At 46.1% G+C, this 21,329-nt stretch overlaps 1 long non-coding RNA gene, 1 other non-coding gene and 3 pseudogenes across 2 annotated transcripts; 3 read left to right on the top strand and 2 right to left on the bottom strand.

Moving 5' to 3' along the window:
- Positions 1-7,814: 7,814 nt before the first annotated feature.
- LOC148386899 (U1 spliceosomal RNA) lies at positions 7,815-7,969 on the top strand (annotated as a pseudogene).
- Positions 7,970-8,879: 910 nt separating this feature from the next.
- LOC148386898 (U5 spliceosomal RNA) lies at positions 8,880-8,991 on the top strand. The gene has a single exon (XR_015862877.1). It is a non-coding gene; the product is annotated as a U5 spliceosomal RNA (small nuclear RNA).
- Positions 8,992-12,002: 3,011 nt separating this feature from the next.
- Positions 12,003-12,171, bottom strand: LOC148386897 (U2 spliceosomal RNA; annotated as a pseudogene).
- Positions 12,172-12,960: 789 nt separating this feature from the next.
- On the top strand, positions 12,961-14,393 carry LOC148386895 (uncharacterized). The gene is made up of 3 exons (XR_015862681.1): positions 12,961-13,022; positions 13,685-13,748; positions 13,823-14,393. It is a non-coding gene; the product is annotated as an uncharacterized LOC148386895 (long non-coding RNA).
- LOC148386896 (U2 spliceosomal RNA) lies at positions 12,965-13,136 on the bottom strand (annotated as a pseudogene).
- Positions 14,394-21,329: the final 6,936 nt, after the last annotated feature.

Genomic DNA, 21,329 nt, shown 5'->3' with positions numbered 1-21,329 from the left:
TACTTTATCTTCGAACTTATAACATTTTATAACATTTCAAGATAAGCACAAATCATCCACCCCTTATTTTCTCCATCCTCTTTTTTTTTTTTAACACTAAGTGAGTAACAACATCACTTCAAGTCAATTGGTGTACCTGGCAGGGCGCCGGACTGCTCTGCCACTCCTGGTATAGCATGTGGGTGTGCTGTTCACAGACACAGGATAAGGGGCGTGTGGTATCGGGTCCAGTGGTGGTGAGTCCACTGTTGCAGTAGTCTGAGAATGTTGTAACTCAGAGTCCAAATGTTCATCAGGATGAGAGTCTCTGAACAGGCTTGGGTGTACCTTTCTCAGATGTCGCCTGTTCCTCCTTTGTGTCCTCCCTGCCGGTGTCTGTACAGTGTAGGAGCGTGGTTCATCTTGCTGCCTGATGACAACCGCAGGCTCCCAGCCACGTTGTGTCTGCATGTGTACCGTGTCTCTGGGGTCAACACTGGCAGTAGCTTTGCACGGCGGTCATAGTGTTGGTTTTGTCGAGACTGCAAGTCCTGCAACTTTTTGAGAACATGCTGTGGGGCTGACTGTTTCAGCACAGCACTGGAACATGGAAGTGTGCTGCGCAGGACTCTACCCATCAACATTTGTGCAGCTGTCAGGTTTAGTCCGGTCACCGGTGTGTTTCTCAGCGACAGCATCACTAGATGTGGGTCAGTGCCGGTCTGCACTGCTTTCTTCAGTGCATGTTTTACTTCTTCATGGCCCACTCTGCCATTCCATTTGAAGAGGGAAAACCTGGGCTGGAGTGTGTGAGCTTGAACTCCCATGAAGCTGCAAATGACTGCATCTCATAGCTGGCGAATGGGACATGATCACTCACTACCTCCTTAGGAATCCCATGTCTGGCAAAGACAGACTTCATCTTCTAAATCACTGTGCGAGCTGTTTTATCAGTCAGGTTGAGCACTTCTGGATATTTTGTCAGGTAATCTACCAACAACAGGTACGACTGACCATGCAGCTCGAAGATGTGAGCTCCAACTTTCATCCATGGTAGTTCAGGAACCTGGTGTGGGGTGAGTGGCTCAGCCTGATGCTTGGGCTGTAGCTGCTGGCACTGCACACATTTTTCCACCATTGTCTATGTCTTGTACCATGCCAGGCCAGTAAAGGACATTTCTTGCTTTAGCTTTAGTACGCTGCACGCCTTGGTGTGCAAGGTGCAGCTTCTCCAAAATTACTCTCCTGAAGCTCTCGGGTATTATGATTTTGTCACTATGCTGATAGTGTCCCTCATTGGCCAGTAACTGTGTAGTTTACCGTCCAGACTTTTCTTTTTCATGGGCCAGCCTTTCAAGTGTTTCTCACATACAGCTTGTAACACGCCATCTGCTGCCGTTGCTGTTTTCAGTTGGCTAAGTGTTTCCTCACTCAGTGCATCTGTGGCTTCCAAGGTGTACACAACTCTCTCGTCACAAGGGTTCTCATTGAGATTGTCACTGTTATTGCTCGCAGTGGCGTGTGAGAGCATGTCCGCGATGTACATGTGTTTGCCTGGTGTATATGTCACATTTAAATCATACCTCTGCAGTTGTAGAAGCATTCCTTGCAGTCGAGCTGGCGCTTTGCTCAGTGGTTTGCGCATGATGACCTCCAAAGGTTTGTGATCAGACTGTATTGTTACTGTTCTGCCGTAGACATACTGGTGAAATCTTTTAGCAGCAAACACTATGGCAAGTGTCACGGATCGGATGGAACATGGAGCAGGACGACCAAGTGCAGCTTGGACCAGGGTTTATTGAGGGAAAAGGGAAGTGGAACAAGGCATCGAGGGAAACAGACGAGAACTGGCAAACTAACAACATGACAGACTGACAGGGATGGCAAACAGAAACAGACTCTAAACAGACAGGAATTACAAGGACAGCAAACGTGACGACATTTCTGGCTACTTTTCTCAGAGCCTCCCCTACACACCTTTGAAAAGTGGTTATTTTTTCCACATTTATGACACACACATTGACGAGGCTCATGCTTGTTTCCCCATTTACAGCACACAGGTATTACCTGCTTCTTGTAGCTTGGTTTGTTCTTGTCCCAGCTGCGTGTTTGCCCTCCTGCTCTATATAACGCATCCACTGAGGCATCATGGACAACAGGTGATGCTTGCATCGCTTGTATTTGTGACTTGGCGAGTTCTACTGATCTACATGTTTCCATTGCTCTGCGTAAAGTAAGTGCATTATCACGTAACAGTCTCTCTTTCAGATGTGTATCACTTATGCTGAACACCAATTTATCCCTTATCATGTCATCTTAATGTCTTCCAAACTCACAGTTTTTGCTCTTTTGACGTAGTTCTGTGATGAATCTGTCCACCGATATTCCTGATGACATTGTGTGCGACCAGAACTGATGGCGTTCAAAAACAACATTCTTTTGTGGACTGCAGTAGTCTCTGAATGCCTTCGGAACTTCCTCCATCGTTGCTTCCTCTCCTTCTGGGGTAATTGTAAGTGTATTTTACACTTCCAGCGCTTCCTCGCCGACAGTGTGAAGCAGGATGGCAATTTTAACCTCCTCATTTTTATCCGCTGCACCAGAAGCAACCATATAGAGCTGAAAACGCTGCTCCCACCTGCACCAGTTTTCAGCGAGGTTCCCCGTGAGTACCAGCGGAGACGGTGGCTTGAACTGCTCCATGTCGGCTGTGTTAGCTCCCGTTAGCTTGCCGCTAATCTTCGGTTAACACGTGTTGAATACAGTCCTTGACTTACTCCGTAACTCCGTCTTCTGACACCATGTTGTAGCTTTATGCTCTGATGAACTGTTGTAGTGTTGTCACTTATAGTGGGTTGCTTATTGATTGCTCAAACAATAACACACGGAGGCAAGGATGCAGTAAGAGCCGATCTTTACTGGGTGCTCCGTCACGACCCCACACAGACCTGACCACACGATCACTGAACCGCCAGTACTGACAGACAAACACAGTCGAGCACTGAGTGCTCGATCCAATCTACCACAGTTCTGAGAGAATCTATGGCCACAAACTGAGCAGGAAAAAGGTTTCTCACCTGTGTGTGTTCTTACCTGTGTTTTTAAATGTCCCTTCTGAGAGAATCTTTGGCCACATCTTTTTTGATGAAAGGACACACCTTGTCCTTTTGCTCATTAGGCATGGCTATTGTCACATTCAAACTTGTCCATATAGAAGAATCAAAATCAGGACTCGATCCTGCTTACCAAGACCAGCGCTTCAACCAGCTATAAGGTTCGAGCACACTAAATGGTTCTCAAACTTGGCCCAGCTATCTAGCTATGCTTGCTCGCAGAATAGTAGCATGGGAGTTAAACGTGCCTTTTGATTTGTGACACATCCTGATTAAATTTCGCAATATTGTACATGAATAGTTTATAGTTTATTAGTAACAGCCATAGAACAGGCCTTGTAGCTCAGTAGTTAGGGTACTGGTCTACTAAACAAGGGGTTCTGACTTCAATCCTCACTGAACCCTGATAATGTACTTAACATTTGCTGTGCAAGCTGAATTTATAATAGTTGAGGGTGAAATTCCACGTATCTTGTCCATGGTACTGTAAACTTGGTATTTATGTTAGTTATTTGGTATATAGTAGTTTATTGATTGATTGAAACCTTATTGATCCAGAGGGTGGGGAAATTCAGGCCCCAGCAGTATTCAAACCATATAAAAGATATGCTCGCTTCGACGCTCAGACGCTTGCCTGCTGAAGACCACTCCCCCTCCACACGAGCAGCCCCTGTGCCTCTCTGCTGACAGCGTGAGTCGGGCACTTGCCACTATCAACACCCGTAAGGCGGCGGGCCCTGACAACATATCAGGTCGAGCGCTGAAGGACTGCGCTGGGGAGCTGACGGGTGTCTTCACGGACATCTTTAATATTTCCTTGCAGCAGGCCATCGTCCCTTCGTGTTTCAAGGCTGCCACCATCTTACCTGTGCCGACGAAACCTGCTCCGTCCTGCTTCAATGACTACCGCCCCATGGCACTGACGCCCATCATCATGAAGTGCTTTGAGTGGCTTGTCATGGAGCACATCAGATCCATTCTCCCCCTCACCATAGACCCCTTCCAGTTTGCGTACCGAGCCGAACTGTCCTCTGAGGATGCCATCTGCTCTGCCCTCTCCCACCTGGAGAGAAGGGACTCGTATGTGAGATTGCTGTTTGTGGACTTCAGGTCTGCCTTCAACACCATTGTGCCACAACGACTCATCTGCAAACTCGACAAGCTGGGCCTCAGTACCTACCTCTGCAACTGGCTACTGGACTTCCTCTGTCAGAGGCCTCAGGTGATACGTGTTGGCGACAAAATCTCCGCCAGCATCACGCTGAAAACGGGGGCCCCCCAAGGCTGTGTGCTCAGTCTGCTGCTCTTCACCCTGCTGACGCATGACTGCACTGCGTCCTACAGCGACAAAAGCATAGTGAAGTTTGCTGACGACACGACTCTGGTGGGTCTCATCACCAAGGGCGACGAGACTCAGGACTGGAGGTTGGAGGTTGACCTTCTGACCGCGTGGTGCAGGGACAACAACCTCCTGCTGAACATCAACAAGACCAAGGAAATTGTTGTTGACGGAAGGGTCACACCCAACACCTGCCGCTGACCATCGACGGTGCTGTGGTGGAGAGGGTGAGCAGCACCAGATTCCTGGGGGTGCACATCAGTTAGGACCTCTCTTGGTCCGCCAACACCGCGTCACTGGCGAAGAAAGCTCAGCGCCGCCTGTACTTCCTGCGGAAACTCAGGCGAGCAAGTGCTCCTCCGGCCATCATGACTACATTCTACCGTGGCAACATTGAGAGTGTCTTCTCCAGTTGTACCGCTGTCCGGGCTGGTAGCTGCACTGCATACAACATGAAGGCCCTGCAGCGCATAGTGAACACGGCTGGTAAGATTATTGGTGCTTCACTCCCCTCCCTGAAGGGCATTTACACTTCCCATCTCGCCCGCAAGGCGACCACGATTGTGAGTGATGTGAGTCACCCCGCTCACGCTTTGTTTGATCTTCTGCCCTCTGGGAAGCGGTACAGGAGTCTGCGTTCCAGCACCGCCAGACTCACCAACAGCTTCATTCTCCAGGCTGTTAGGATCCTGAACTCTCTTCCCCCTTCTGCGTAGCGTCCTGTACTTATTTATTGTGTTATTTGTTTATTTATTATTTATTCATCACTCGTATTTATTCATTGTTTGTGCCTTCTTGTTTTATTTTCGTGTGTTGTTTACTTGTATGTACATTGTGAACTATGTCTTGTCACCGTGGGATAGTGGGAACGTAATTTTGATCTCTATGTGTGTCTTGGCATGTGAAGAAATTGACAATAAAGCAGACTTTGACTTTAACTTTGACTTTGACTCCAGCTGCGTTGCTGTCCCATCTGACAGTCAAGCCTGCTTTCCATGCAATGTCAACATAAGCACACTTCAACAATTATGTAGCGACCTGGTTAACCCAGTTACCCTTCGCCCTAGACAACAATATAAGTCTCTAAGGTCCCACGATTGAGGTCGCCAGGCATCCGTCCTGCTATATCAGTGATGCCTTCACCTTTTTTTTTTTTTTCTTTCACGAGTCCCTGACTCGTATGGTTGGCCTGGCCGATCTAATCGACCCTGACCTTAGGCAACAGTACAAAGTCCCTAAGCGTCTACTATTGAAGCCACTCCGGTGCCCATGTGCTAGCCATTGGCATCCCACAAGTTCCAGCGGTGTGAGCACTCTTCACTGATCAGACAAAGTCCTCACCACCTTTCTCTTTTCAAAAAGAAATCATCCATATAATCATAAATATATAGAGCTAAAATGATTCATTTTTAATTTTGCTCTGCTTTCACTTCACAATATTGCTGAACTGGGAGGTTTTATTGAAAAAAAAAATTTGTTGAGCAAGAGCGGAGAAGGAAGAATTCTTCCTGGAGCATGCACTTTCCCTTCTGAAGAAATCATGTCAGATGGTCACCATTTGTTGGATTTTGGTCCACAATTTGGGTAGCGCGCTATCCGCGCCTCACGGCAAAAGCCATAGCCAATCACCTGTTATTCAATTTACTCACCGTGTGCTCGTTTTATTTTTTCAGTTTTAGGAAAAGGCTAAGACACCGAAACGGAATTTAGACTTACACAGGTTGGTTGAGTTCAATCACAATTCTTGTTAAGAAAGCTCTGTTTTCAGGAAAGTACAATACAGCACTGGGCCTTTCGTGCGACCATGCTCAAGAGCAGAAAGTCTCCATTCAGAAAAGGCAACGTTCAAGGTTCTTTGGTCAGCTTATATTCAGTTGCACATGCTAGTGTGGGCCGAGTTTGATGGGGGATGAATCAGGGGGTGTGGCAAGTTCGCAGGAGAGTTTGATTCCATGGGAGTGGGTGCTGGTTCGGTGAGAGCTGGTTCCGTGGGGTTGGGTGCTGATTAGGGGCGATTCGGTGTGTGTGGCGGCTGTTGTCTTCCATCCCGTCTTTCGGCCTTGGCGATCACCTTTGGCGGGGTTCTTGGTTGTTTTCCTTCTGCCGCTCTTCCTCTGGCACCTTTACCGGTTTTATCTCCAAGGGTCCTTCCTGTAAACCATTCTTGCACATACATCCACTTTGCCCACTGTCGCACACCGCCCATTCATCATTCTTTCATTTTTGTTATTTTGTACGTAATTATGTGAGCTTTTAGCTGTGACATCATCAATTTATTAATGTTCCCTGACTATGCAAAGTTTGTACCCACCATGTTTTTGTTAGTTTGTTCTTTTGATACTCCATGTACTTGCTTACGTCATCATATTCTTAGTTTAATCATGCTTCCAACCATATCTTTTCTTTGTTAGGCAAAATATTTCCCTCTGTCCAGAACGTTCAGTATTAATCGAAAACTGGCATCTAGCATTAGTCAAAACATAAGATATAATCAAATACTGTACATTTTTAGACGACTTTGGCAGTGTCTGTGATTTAGAAAATCATCAGCCATGCATTGAACAGTTCCTTAAGGGTCATTAAGCTATTCAGGCAATATATCAAAAAACATTTGTTTTTTCAAATTGCTCAGAAATACATATCACATCATAAAGTTATAAGAACCTTTGTCATTACCACCTATCAAAAATGTCTAGTTATGTCTTCTTTACTGATTTGGTGTGTAGGCATAATTATATGCTTAAAATGTTTCTTTTTTTATTTAATATGTGAATATACTTGTCTGCTTATGTACTTTATTCAATGACGTTTGAGCATATCTGTTTTTGTAGGTAGGCAGGACTTTTTGTATTTCGACCCCATTCCTTCACTATCATTGTTCCAAGAATTTTCATTACAATTGTTATTCAGTTTTTTAAGAAAATATTATTTTCAAAACTTGTTCAGAAAAAAAATAATTATTCAGTGGTAATGTTGGAGGTTTTCAATAAATACAAATTCATACAGTTTTAGGGTTCTCAGGTTAAAAGAGGTGATGCATGATAGGCATGTTTTTGCAGATACTTTATTTTTTATGGTTTGTAAAGGTTGCTGCCATCACCACTAGTTGGCTACTAAGAAAAAGGAGGTGAGCAAAGGCGTGGGGGTAGGGGCAATGAATGGTAGAAAAAGACGCAAAGCATGATAGTAGTGTTTCTTAATCTATTTTTTACTTAATTTATAATGCTTTGGTTTGGTAATGACCAAAGGTACTATTTAAACAGTTCTACGAATCCTGTTTCATCCACTGAGTGTGTATGTGTGCCACACGGTTTTAGCAATTAAGCCCGTGACTGAGGATGGCGCGTGCGGTAAAGACGTTGGCTCAGCAACTTGTTCAGTTCATACTTACCTGGCAGGGGAGACGCCATGATCAAGAAGGTGGTTCACCCAGGGTGAGGCTCAGCCGTTGTTCGTGCTGACCTCTGCGAATTCCCCAAATGTGGGAATCTCGACTGCATTATTTCTGGTAGTGGGGGACTGCGTTCGCACTCTCCACTGGTCTTTCCGATTAAAAAAAAATTACGCGCAGTAGCACGCACATGGAGTTTAGGTCTGCGATGCCGTGACACACTGAACACTTTTGAGCATGTTATTAACTGTACTCTGGAACTGTGCATTTGCTTGCTAAAGTGTATTAACCAAATTAGTAAATGCTAAATAATATTTAATTACCACGTTCCCGACTCGCTATATGATATGAACGTATTCTAACCTTTTTTTCGGCTGGAGGTCTGTCTTTTTAAGAATGCGCCCGATTGTTGTTCCTCATACATCACAAGTATGGATTTCAAGAAAACAACTTTCTAAAGTAAAATGACAGATTTATATTCAAATGTCAAATATCCAACGCCACCATCGCAGTGGAGGTGAATTACACTCCAAACCATGCCACCAACGTCAAAAGCCTCAATTATTTGCGGTACAAGAGAGATATAGAGCATTTCTGAGAAATCATTTGAGAAATTACGATCGTATTTTGTTTTCTGATTTGTGTTGAATAAAGTTATGAAATTACAAATTTTCAAATAAAACACAGAGATGGGATCATTTCCCGTTCTCTCATACCAAAAGTACACGTACCAAGACATACAACTGCTTTTACCTTCAATACTCAAAATAGACCCTCAATCGATAGGTGACGCTGTTTGAAAGAACGAGCGCCGTCAGTGTTCGATCAGGTACCTACAATCCTGTGCGCCAACAATGTGTGAAGTAAAAAAGACATTAATGAACACAAAATACTTGTTTAAACCTTCTATTTAGGTTGAGTCCTTGTAAGTATAGTAAATCTATCAACGTCTATTGTTTGTATTAGAAGGAATGGTTGCTGCAATTTGAGCGTGAGACCGCCTGTGAATTTGGTGGGACCAGCAGTGGGGTGGCCCATTTTGACCCAGATTATCAGATCACTCGTTTCTCTTCAGATCGAATGAAACTTTCGCCTTTTACAAAAGATTTCCGTGGAGAGGAACAATAAGAGTACGTCTCAATTTGTTGATGCTCTGCGAAAGCGGAGCGTTCTTTCTCTGTTAAAATCTCGCAACGGATAGCTGCCTATATCATACTCTGTGCAACAGTCATACGGTCACATAATTCATACCGACACATATGTGAACATGTTCACATAAACAGAAAAATTATGCCAAGTGCGGACAATCCCGTTTAAACCCTCGTTCATCATCCATCCATTTATCCATCCTATTCCGCTTATCCGGGTCGGGTCGCGGGGGCAGCAGCTTTAGGAGGGACTCCCAGACTTCCCTCTCCCCAGCCACTTCATCCAGCTCATCCCGGGGGATCCCAAGGCGTTCCTAGGCCAACCGAGAGACATAGTCTCTCCAGCACGTCCTGGTTCAGCCGCGAAGTCTCCTACCGGTGGGACATGCGCGGAACACTTCCACAGGGAAGCGTCCTGGAGGCATCCTGATGAGATGCCCGAGCCACCTCATCTGGTCTCCTCTCAACGTGGAGAAGCAGCGGCTCTACTCCGAGTCCCTCCCGGATGACCGAGCTTCTCACCTTATCTCTAAGGGAGAGCCCAGACACCCTGCGGAGGAAACTCATTTCTGCCGCTTGTATCCGGGATCTCGTTCTATCGGTCACGACCCAAAGCTCGTGCCCATAGGTGAGGGTAGGAGCGTAGATCGACCGGTAAAATGAGAGCTTTGCCTTTTGGCTCAGCTCTCTCTTCACCACGACGGACCGGTCTGCATTACTCCCGACGCTGCACTGATCCGCCTGTCGATCTCACATTCTATCCTGCCCTCACTTGTGAACAAGTCCACAAGATACTTGAACTCCTCCACTTGGGGCAGGATCTCATCCCCGATCCAGAGAGGGCATCCCACCTTTTTCCGACCGAGGACCAAGGCCTTGGATTTAGAGGTGCTGACCCTCATCCCGACCACTTCACACTCGGCTGCGAACCGCCCCAGTGTGAGCTGGAGATCACGGCTTGAAGAAGCCAACAGCACCACGTCGTCTGCAAAAAGCAGAGACGCAATGGTGAGGTCCCCAAACCGGACGCCCTCAACGCCTCCGCTGCACCTAGAAATTCTGTCCATAAAAGTTATGAACAGAATCAGTGACAAAGGGCAGCCTTGGCGGAGTCCAACCCTCACTGGGAACGAATCCGACTTACTGCCTGAAATGCGGACCAAACTCTGGCATCGGTGATACAGGGACCAAACTACCCTTATCAGTTGGCTCAGCACCCCGTACTCCCAAAGCACCCTCCACAGAACTTCCCGAGGGACACGGTCAAACACCTTCTCCAAGTCCACAAAACACATGTGGACTGGTTGGGCAACTCCCATGCCCCCTCGAGGATCCTGCCAAGGGTGTAGAGCTGGTCCACTGTTCCACGGCCATTATAGACATAAACAACAGTCAGGACCCATCCCCCACCCGAAGGCGGAGGGTTAGGGTTAGGGTTGTCACTCGTTCACCGGGGTGAACTCCAATGCCGCCCAGCCGGAGTGCAATAAGTATACCCACACCTGCTTGACCCCTCTCACCGTGGGCAACTCCAGAGTGGAAGACAGTCCAGCCCCTCTCGAGAGGCCTTGTACTGGAACCCAAACTGTGTGTGGAGGCAAGTCAGACTATGTCTAGTCGGAACTTTTCTGCCTCACACACTAGCTCGGGTTCCTTTTCAGCCAGAGAGGTGACCTACCATGTCGCAAGACCCAGCTTCTTCAGCCAGGGATCGGTCCGCCAAGGTTCCTGCCTTTGGCCGCCGCCCAGCTTACACTGCACCTGACCCCTTTGGCCCCTCCCACAGGTGGTGAGCCCATTGGAAGGGGGACCCATGTTTCCTTTTCGGGCTGTGTTTGGCCGGGCCCCATGGGCGAAGGTCCGGCCACCAGACGCTCGCCTTCGAGCCCCACCTCCAGGCCTGGCTCCAGAGGGGGGCCTTGGTGACCCGCTTCCGGGCAAGGGAAAACGGAATCCATTTATGTTTTTCTTCATAAGGGGCTTGTGAGAGCCGTGCTTTGTCTAGGATCACCTAGGATCCGTTTGTGTCACGTCTCGTCCCCAACTGCTCCACTATGTGTCTGTTGTCTTGGTTTCGGATCATTGGTTGTGGTTGTTCGGTGTTGGATTTATGTTGTGTGTTCCTGTCACGAGGTCTTTTTTGCTTCCTGTTGTCGTCCGGTCTTGCTGTTGTCATGTCCTGATGTTGTCTGGTTTCACGTCAGTCATTCATGTTGTTGTGGTTACGTCGTGTAAGTTTGCCTTTTTTGAGTTCACCAATAAACCCTGGTCCAAGCTGCACTTCGTCGTCCTTCTCCATGCTCCACCCGACCGTGACAGTTTGCCATGGATGACCCTACCAGGGGCATGAAGCCCCAGACAACATGGCTCCAAGAATCATTGGGGCGCGCAAACCCCTCCACCACGGTAAGGTGACGACTAACGAAGGGGCCTCATTTATCAATGCAGTTTAATTTCTGGTCGTACCCATTTGAATGGGGACATGTCAGCCTATTGTAATTTGGCAAAGAATATTGTTTTTGAATAAAAATCAATAACCAACCCTCTCAATTGCACAAGCACTCCTCTTTACTGTTTACAAGCACAATCACATGTACAAGTCATCTTCATCCATAAGCACATCAGTCTTTCCTTGTTAAAACACAGCAGCCCTACAAAAAAATGTGTTCCATCAACTTTTAGCTTCTTAATCGACAACGATGGTATTTATTTACATATTGAAACACACGTCCACCTCCTTCAGTGTTACACGTGGATGCCCATACAGAGAGAAGTTATATTCATTTTGATCAAGCTACATGAAGCAAAATATAAAGGTAAATGTAATTTTGACCAGCAGGGGGGTTTGTGTGCACATCAAGCCTCGAGAAATGAACCTATTTGCAAACCGATTGGTGGGAAAGCCTCAAATCCCAACATCTTACATTTAGATCAGACCCCATCAAGTCAAAATTGACTGCTTAACCCTGTAAGAATGCAGCGAACGGATTGAAATGGTTTTCTAACATATGAACTATTGATTTGGCCCGTAGAGGGGGTGCACCGTTCCTGGAGGTACTGCGATACCAGGTCGATGCATGGAGTGGACGGGGCAAGTCCCTATTCCATCACCCAATTCCAAAAATTATTTTAATATGTGATCCCCGGATAGGGGACATATCAGATATTAAACTGATAAGAACAAGAACGGGGGGGGGGGGTCTGTCTGTGCCTCCTTACCAGCAAGTTTCTGGAAGGCCACATGGCGTCTTTGATGGCGGCAAAGGTGAGCCACTGCTTTGTAAAGTCTTCTTGCTTGCGTTTCAACGAGCTCACTCCATAGAGTACAAGGTCTGCATACAGCGCTTCCCTTGCCGGGAATTGCAGGTCGCCTACAAGTCTACAGCAGCCCTGCACTACCAGAGCAGTTGCCACACCGACTCCTGGGCGCCACAGCCAGGTTGGGGGCACGTTGAGAGCGCTGACATGGCCCGGGAGTGAATAACAGACCTGACTTAGAGGACATCATGGGCCACCACCCATAACAGGTCCCGAAGTTTGTTTCGAGAGGGCAGGGTGGTTGACGTTGTGCCAAACTGTTGTGGGCTCGCTGAATGCAAGGCCGCGCACTGGACACACCACTTCCCGCTCCTGTACGACAGAGATCATAGACCTGTGATTTGTTAAAATGTCTCAATTTTCTTGCTCTAATTTAAAGTTCTTCAAAAACTTCTTGACTAAGGAATAAGAAGGTGACACGTTAAAAGACACAGGAATTCTTTGGTCGGTGGGTATTAGCTTTAGTTTCCGAAGGTATGAGCCCATCCGGAATCGTGTCATTGCTTGGCTTTTCGGTGCATTTGGTGTAACAAGCGCACTTTGCAGGTGCTGCTTCCGAGGAAGAGGTTTAAGTCCGGCACTCCTTCTCCTCCGTTTTTTTTTCCTTTTCTTCCTGGTGTCCCTCTTCCGTCCCTCCGACTTGGATTTCCAGATGAAGTAAAAAATGGCTCGGTCCAACTCTTAAAGCACCTTCCTTGTTGGGATGAAAACAGAACTGATTCGTAAAAGCAAGGGTAAAATCACCACTTTTATGGTTAAAATTCTCTCTTCTATGGTCAGCTCTCTTAATCCCCCAAACCCAAGAACTGATACTACACTTGATCTTAGCCAAAAGGCCAAGAAGCGATGGAGTATACGAGTGACGGACTCGCTTACAGGCTTCCCCGTCTACCCATTCTCACCAACGGTTTGTTAGAATAGGCGTCTTTGGCACATGTGATTAGCTAGGTAGCTTGAGCTATGCCATTATATTGCTGTAACCCTTCTCTTGCTTTATTAGCTTACTCTACTCTATGACACCCTTTGCACATATGTAGAAGTCGCTCTCGGTTAAGACGACAAGGTCACACATTATCACACAGGCTAGGCAGAGTCGCCTCCTTGCAGGAATGCGGCCAGAGTACTATAAGAGCAGGAACCTTGGCGCTGGGAGAGGGACCTTCTTCTGCATCTCGCAGAAAGGGCTCCACAGCTGTGCATCGATCATTTTGGCATACATTAAATAGTTAAACTGTGAAGGCTGCCTCTTGGTAATTACTGTTAGCATATCGAGCATTAAGGCTAAAGAACTGGGAACAAACCTAACAGGTTACAGTACGGAGTGCTGCTCTTCTGGGCACTAATAAATCGGCAAACTTGTCTGCCGACTTATTTGTTCACTCTTCTTCACTCGCAGGAATGCATGAAGTTCAGGAGGCATATATGTGTCCCCTTTCAGCAGTCTCTATCCAACTACACGTGTAGGTACCTATTAAAAGGGTAGTCCCGATGAACATGAAAGGCAAAGATTGATAATTCGCCAAGAACTTTCCAGGGTCATCATATGTACAACGGCTGCACCGAAAAGAGTTGGGCCAGAAGAATAATACGGAACTGACACAGGATTTGAATCCACGCCTTAGGAGAGACTGGAGCCTAAATCCAGCACCTTAGACCGCTCAGCCACACTACCTACCAGCTGCAGTTCCAACATTGAATTTTGTTGACAAGTCTATTAAAACATGAACATGGATAAAAAGTTGGTTTCTCCACCAGCATCCAGGTTAGTGCTGCCTGTTAGAGATTTGCTCACTCAAACAATATTTTGCATGAACCACACGGGAGACAAGCAAGTTCTTTTAGACACCTGCAGGTGGAGAGTTCACTCACTCCAGAATGAAGTCTGAACCCTCGTTCCTGCGATGGGATATTTATTAAGAGAAACAGAGTGGGGGTTTGGGTACACTGGCTAAAGCCCTTGTCCTCTAGTCTAAACATGTCAGGGGATGTTTTACGACCTTGTGATAAGGAGGACAAGGTAAGGTATTTATTACCTGTTGCATTCCAACATAATCCTATGATAAAGATAACCTGGAAAACCCTAACATCTCCCTCCTGATTTATCATATGAGTATGTTACCCCAAACAACAAAGACAAGTAAAAAAACATATATACGTATAATGAAGAAAGTAGAATGGTAAAAATAAAAACAACAAACAATGATAGCAACACTTTCTAGTGAAGATGAGGCATTACCTCAATACCCCAAATCAAACTTATTGTGTAAGCGAAAAACCTGCTGGCCAGATGTTATTAGCAGGAAAATTCTTACACGGCCCCGTTGCCACAGGCGACCAGAATGCTATCAATAATAAAAAAAATAAAAAGAAAAACACAGAAACAGTACATCATTGTATCCATCACTTGCGAAGCATTTTCGATGGTCAAATCATCAAGTTTCTGTAAAACATGCTCAACAGAACAGCATCTACGCAATCCACGTTTCATTATCGTCATCACATCCGTTATCTCTAAGAAGTTGTATATGAACCTGGGCTACAGTAGAGGACACAAACTTCGACACAGCAGACTTCAAACATGGGATAACGCAGGTCGTAAACAAGCACAACACCACCAGCACAACAAGTACAGGAGACAGCAATTTCAACAGCAGTTGCCACCAGTTGCCAGAGAATAGCCATGAAAAGAAATCAAACTGATGTGGGACCTTGTCCTTAGACATGGCCTGCTGTAAGTTCTTCAGCGAATTCATGGCGTCGTTTATGTGGGTGTCATTTTCTCCTGGTATGTATGTGCAACAGGAAGTCCCAATGATGTGGCACACACCACCTTGTGCTGCCGTCAACAAGTCCAGAACCATCCTGTTTTGCAAGACCATCAGTCTAATAGCCTGAATCTCTCTATTTTGTCCATCGTTGACTTGCAGTGAGAGATTCACAAAGGATTGAAAACGATAGTTCAGTGTCTCGATGAAGAGTGATAGTTTCCCAACCCCAATCTGAGGAAAGACCGCAAGGACAACTTTGTCTCCGACGGACCATACTTTATGGTCATCTGGAACGTTCGCACCCCAGACAGGGTCATGAGGGTCAAAGGTTGCAACTGCCCTGCGTCGACGTCCAGTAGAGTTATGTGCTCCTGTCAACAAATGGTGTCGTATCCTGTAGGTGTGGTCTGTCACCCACACTGGTGCACACACTCCTGTCCAGTTGGCAGGCAGCATCGGATAAACCTTGTGACCACAAAGCCACCACCCATTCTGTATGAAGTATGTTCCATTCGATGGTGTAGCCATGTTGGTGGGAGAGCCCTCACCACCTGAAATGGCTCTCTTATCTTGACACTCATCGATGATGTCCAGAGCTCCCATCCAGTTTCCTCCTGGAGAGCAGTCGTCGCTAATGCAGACGTGGGTCTTGTTACCTTGGATGTAACATGTGTAATTCACTCCAGCTGGTCTCTCTGTGTAGGCCACTTGTGGTATTGTTCGTCCTTTAACAGTCACATTGAGATTTGTCCAGAATAGCTGATCACAGGCACCGTCAGCAAGCCCAGGGCGGTAAGGGTCGGCATCCTTGACTGCGACGGCACGGTGCTGATATCCAACTCCTCCCATGGATGCCATACATTTTGCTTCAGTGACATTCATTGCTCTGGCCTCCAAGCGAACTTGCGTGGAGGAAGGGGGGAGTTTCGAACACACATAGCATCCCTCCTGTGTGTGAGCTCTCACAGTCAACCTGACATACCGGGACCAAGTGTTGGTTTCGTATGGGTTTCTGGGGTCCCATGACCAGTCCTCAAAGTTCTCATCATGTGACCATCGTTTACCACGGGCAACATTGTCATTTGGTCTGTTCAGATGAGTCAATAGACCATAGCACGCTCCAACCACAACGCAGCAGAGGATCCATCTGGCATATGGAGCCCCGTTGCTACTAGGATGGCAGAGACACTGGGACATCCCCTCGCCTAGCGGAGTGGGGATCGATGGATTCTTCACCAACATTGAGACGCCTCACCCTAAACGATGAAACTCCTTTGTAGTTAGCCTTCCCCACCACTCCGAATTAGGGGTCCAGCACTCTCTGCAACTTGCAGTGGCTGAGGTGAATCCAACTGGGCCGTTGAGAAATTTTAATCGCCGTGGGAGTAGCAAGCAAAACTTGAAACGGTCCCTCCCACCGTGGGCTGGCCCAGTTCTTTCTTTTGATGACCTTGATGTAGACCCAGTCTCCTGGATTGATGGGCTTGTCCACCTGTGAGGGAGAGAGATCAGGCGGCAGTAAATTTGCATTTGACACATCTTTCAGTTTGAGCGTCCTGATAAGATAATCTGCCAAGGTCTGTTCTTCATCTGCTTTTTGCAAATCTGCAGGGAACACTGGTAGTCTATATGGTCTCCCATGTATGATTTCAAAAGGTGTTAGTCCTTCTGAAGTGGGAGTAATTCTCATATAGAGCTTCACTAAGTCGAGGCACTCTGGCCAAGGTCTGCCTGTTGTTTCCATGCATTTTTTCAACCTGCTTTTGATGGTAAAATTTGCCCGTTCAACCAGGCCTGCGCTCGAAGGATGCCAAGCACAGTGGTTTTTTAACGTTATTCCAAGGTGTACAGCCATGTTCTGCACAACTTGGTTCACAAAGTGTGGACCATTGTCACTGTAAATGGTCTGGGGGATGCCATGAGTTGGTATGATGGTTTTGCAGATGGCTTTTGCCACTGTTAAGGCATCTGCGCGTTTAGATGGAACTATTTCCACCCATTTGGAAAATGCATCAATCATCACTAGGCAGTATTTGTGAGGTCCACTTTGTGTGAGTTCAATAAAATCCATATGCATGATTTGAAATGGATAAGAGGGTTTTGGAAATGAGCCTCTCTTAGGTCTCATGTTTCCTTGTGGATTATGTTTCACACAAACAGGACATGCTTTACAAAAATTTTTTAAGTAAGCATCTAAACCAAAGGTAGTGAATTGTTGATCTATGATGGTCTTCATCCCTCCTGTCGACACATGGCAAAGCCCATGTGTCGCAAGCGCTGCTGCCTTAAAAAGTGATTTTGGTAAAACAGGTTTGTCATTGATGCGGTGGATATTATCTGTATCCGCTATTGCACCTTTTGTCGTCCACATTCGTTTCTCCACCATTGGAGCATTGCCCTGCATATCTGCCAGTATAGTCTTATCTATGAGTTGTGTGTCCTCTGAACCCATTAAAAAAAATTCATGGCCATGTCTCCCTGCAGCTGCTTCTTTTGCAATTTTGTCTGCTAATCTGTTTCCATTTGAGACTTCATCTCTGCCTGTGGTGTGAGCAGCACATTTACACACAGCTAGTTTAGCAGGTAAAAGAATGGCCTGCAACAAGTCTTTTAACAAGGAGGCATGGGTAACCGGCTTACCGGTTGATGTTGTCATCCCTCTGCGCTCCCATTGTTTCGCAAAATAGAACAGAGTAGAAAACGCATACTGACTGTCTGTGTATACAGTGACTTCCTTATCTTCCGCTAATTGACAAGCTCTTGTTAGAGCAATCAGCTCAGCAGCCTGTGCTGACCTGGTGTATGGAAGCTTCTCTGCTTCAACAATCTGGTTTGGCAATTTCACAATTGCATAACCACTTTGATTGTTTCCTTTAGGATCCTTTGAACATGATCCATCCACAAACCACTTTTCCCCTTTATCAAGCGGCGTGTCACTTAAATCTTCTCTGGGCAGCTGTAGATGTTCTGTAGCATCCAAACAGTTATGTGGTGTCCCATCCCCTGGCAACGGAATCAACGTTGCTGGGTTTAGGACTGTGCACCTCTTTATCACGATGTGTGGTTGTGACAGAAGTACAGCAGTGTAGGACAGATGTCTGGCTGGTGACAAAAAGTTCATTTTGCTTTGCAGCAGCAACACATCTACAGCATGTGGAACTAGCAGCTCCATTTTGTGAAAGAGCACCACATCTGCAGATTGTCTCACTGCAAGCGCTGCCGCGCATACTGCTTGAACACAGTCTGGCAGAGACAGAGCCACTGGATCCAGTTTTTTTGAATAGAATGCAATCGGTCTTAGTTTGTTGCCATGACCCTGCAGCAACACTGAGGTCATAAAACCATTCCTGCAGTCTGCTGTTTGCACAAAGGTTTTATTGTAGTCTGGCAAGATAAGAGTTGTGGTTTCTACCAGAGCCTGTTTCAGCACTACAAAAGCATCATCCGCTGCTGGTGTCCACATGATTTTTTCTGTCATTGTCATGGGAACTCCATGCACATTATCCAGCAATGGTTGTGTTTTCTCCGCATAATGTGGGATCCATGCTCTGCAGTAATTGCAGAGCCCCAAAAATGACATCATTTGTTTTTTTGTTTCAGGTTTCGGTGCATCTGAAATAATCTGCTTTCTGGTACTTTGTATCTGTCTTCCAGAAGCCGACAAAGTGTGACCTAAATAGTTCACTTCCTGTCGGACCCATTGTAACTTATTTTTGTTCACTTTATTCCCTGTTTTGCAGAGATAGTGTAACAATGCTAAGGAGTCTGCCTTGCAAGCAGCTTCAGTTTCAGAGGCTACCAGGAGATCATCTACATAAACTAGAAGTTGGCTTTTGTTTGACATCTGAAAATCAGCCAAACAGGCCATGATAGCTTGAGTGAAAATAGTTGGACTATCAGCAAATCCTTGTGGCAATCTGGTGTATGTATAGCTTTGTCCTTTAAAGGTAAAAGCGAACCAAAACTGTGAGTCTGGGTGAATTGGCACTGAGAAAAATGCATTGCTGAGATCAATTACTGTGAAAAACTTCTGATTAGGTTTCAAAGTGTTCAGAAGTGTGTGTGGGTCAGGCACATTGGGTGCTCTTGTTTGCACTGCATCATTCACTGCTCGTAGATCTTGTATCATTCGCCAATTAATTTTGTCGGCCTTTTGGACTGGAAAAATGGGAGTGTTGCAAGGAGAATCCGAGCATTCCCTAATGATTCCTCCTGCCAAAAGATCATTTATAACAGGGGCAATCCCATTTATTGCCTCCTGTTTTAAAGGATATTGCTTAACTCTCGGACGCCACTCTGATCTTGGTTTGATCTGTACTGGGGAAATGGATTTTAAAAGTCCTACATCAGATGGGCCCTTGGTCCACAGTTTTTCAGGAAGCCCAGCCAATTCCCCCTCCTCCTTTTCATTCAAACAAATGTCAACTAGTCAGGGAAGCGCACAAGCGCCTGCTCTGCCCACAGCCACTTCACACACTGTTTGCTTCCACACGTCACAACTGGTACTGTAGCTCCACCCATCACCTTTGTCCTCATAATCAGTCACAGATCCAGCAAGTTTAATTCGGGAACCCACATCTGCCCACGTTATACTGTGAGGTTTAAACAATGAGATGTGGGGTACAGCTGACAATTTGTATCTGTCTTTCTGAGGAGCGGGCAAGAGCACAGCAGCAGCCGCAAATGACCTGCGATCAGTGTACAGAGCAGTGATTGTTAAAGTTACTTCTGTGTCACTGAGAAAACTTCCAATATAGTCATCTTGTGGATCAGTGAGAATATTCATGGTGACATGTAATTCAGTACAAGTCATTTCTGATTCAGGTTGGGACAATTGTTTTCGAGCTTCACTCAGCAATCTGCTTGGGAGTTTAGGATTTCGTTCAGGAGGGATGGCATAGGAGCAGCAAATCTGTTCACCTGCTTGTGCAGCATATGAGTCCACATCTCTCACTCTACATGCTCGCATGCCATCCTTTACTGGGATTATTGCAATTCCCAACCGAGTCATCAGATCTCGTCCCAGCAGATTTATGGGACATTTTGGAGATAGGACAATCGAAACTGAAACCATGCTTCCAGTTTCCTTATCTCTCACTTCAACTGGATTAGAGATACTCTCCTTGTGTACCTGCCCATCAGCAGATTTCACCCAAATAGTATTTTGGGAGGCCTTTAGATTTGGGACTTTAGTTTTTATCACGGTTTTACAAGCCCCGGTATCACACAAAAACTCGACATCACTGCCTCCAATGTTTAGAGTAACATATGGTTTTTCTTTTAATGCACTCAGAATGTCCCATGCTGTATGGACATCTATTATTTCTTCCTCTATAGGAGCACCAGAGGTCAAAGGGGGGGGGTCTAGTCATGCTGAGAATTTGGCCTTTCCTCTGCCCCTCCCTGCACCCTTTGATTGATATTGCTTTGCAGAACGACACACTCTTGCAAAGTGTCCTCGTTTCCCACAGTTCCAACAGTTGTCAGTATCTCGTGGGGGTTTTGAATTATATGGCGGCCTGTGACCTTGTTGGCCTCTACCTCTTCCTCTGCCTTGCTGGGACCCTTGGAAGAAGACTGTTGTATCTTCATCTAGTTCATCATCATCATTATCTAGATGAAATACATCAGAACTTTTGCCTTTTTTGATCACTTTTTCAGCATGTCTGGCCCATTGCATAGTTGTTGTCACACTTGCAACGTCCACTTCCACCAAATGTTTCCTCACCCAGTTGCCTATTTCAGGGCGGAAATTAGTGAGGAGCGCATTTTTAAGCTGTTGTTGATAAGCACTCTCAGCTGCATCATTAAATGGGATGCCACTATGCACCCTGAATTCTTTTTCAAATCTCAAACGAAAATCATCAGTATCTTCGCCAGGCTTCTGTTTTATTCCTGCCAAATGACCATAATTCGCTCGTCTTTGAAATATAGTTCGCACTCTTTGCACAAGACCATTCCATTGTGCTGCATACTCCCCTCCCAATTGATTTTCCTCAATGGGATAGGGAAAAGGCCCTTGAATATTTCTACCTGTATAATTTCCTCTAACCTTCGCCCAGTCTTTTCCCAAGGAGGACATTGCAGCTTCTCCTGCCTCATGTCCATTCAGTCTATAGGAATGTATAATTCCAGCCATGTCCTCTGCCCATTTATCTGGGTCTTCAGCAACAGGGGTAACCCCTTCAACTGCTTTTCTTGCCTCTTCCAAAGTCCATGGCCGGAAAACATATGTATGTGGGAGTTGGCCTTCCCCTACATTAGGGTTTGGCA

This window comes from Syngnathus floridae, chromosome 14 (assembly GCF_059516105.1).
Source record: "Syngnathus floridae isolate MCC-2025c chromosome 14, RoL_Sflo_1.0, whole genome shotgun sequence".
NCBI classification, from domain to species: Eukaryota; Metazoa; Chordata; class Actinopteri; order Syngnathiformes; family Syngnathidae; genus Syngnathus; species Syngnathus floridae.
Note: the sequence above shows the minus strand (reverse complement) of the source record. Positions and strands in the feature narration are given on the sequence as shown.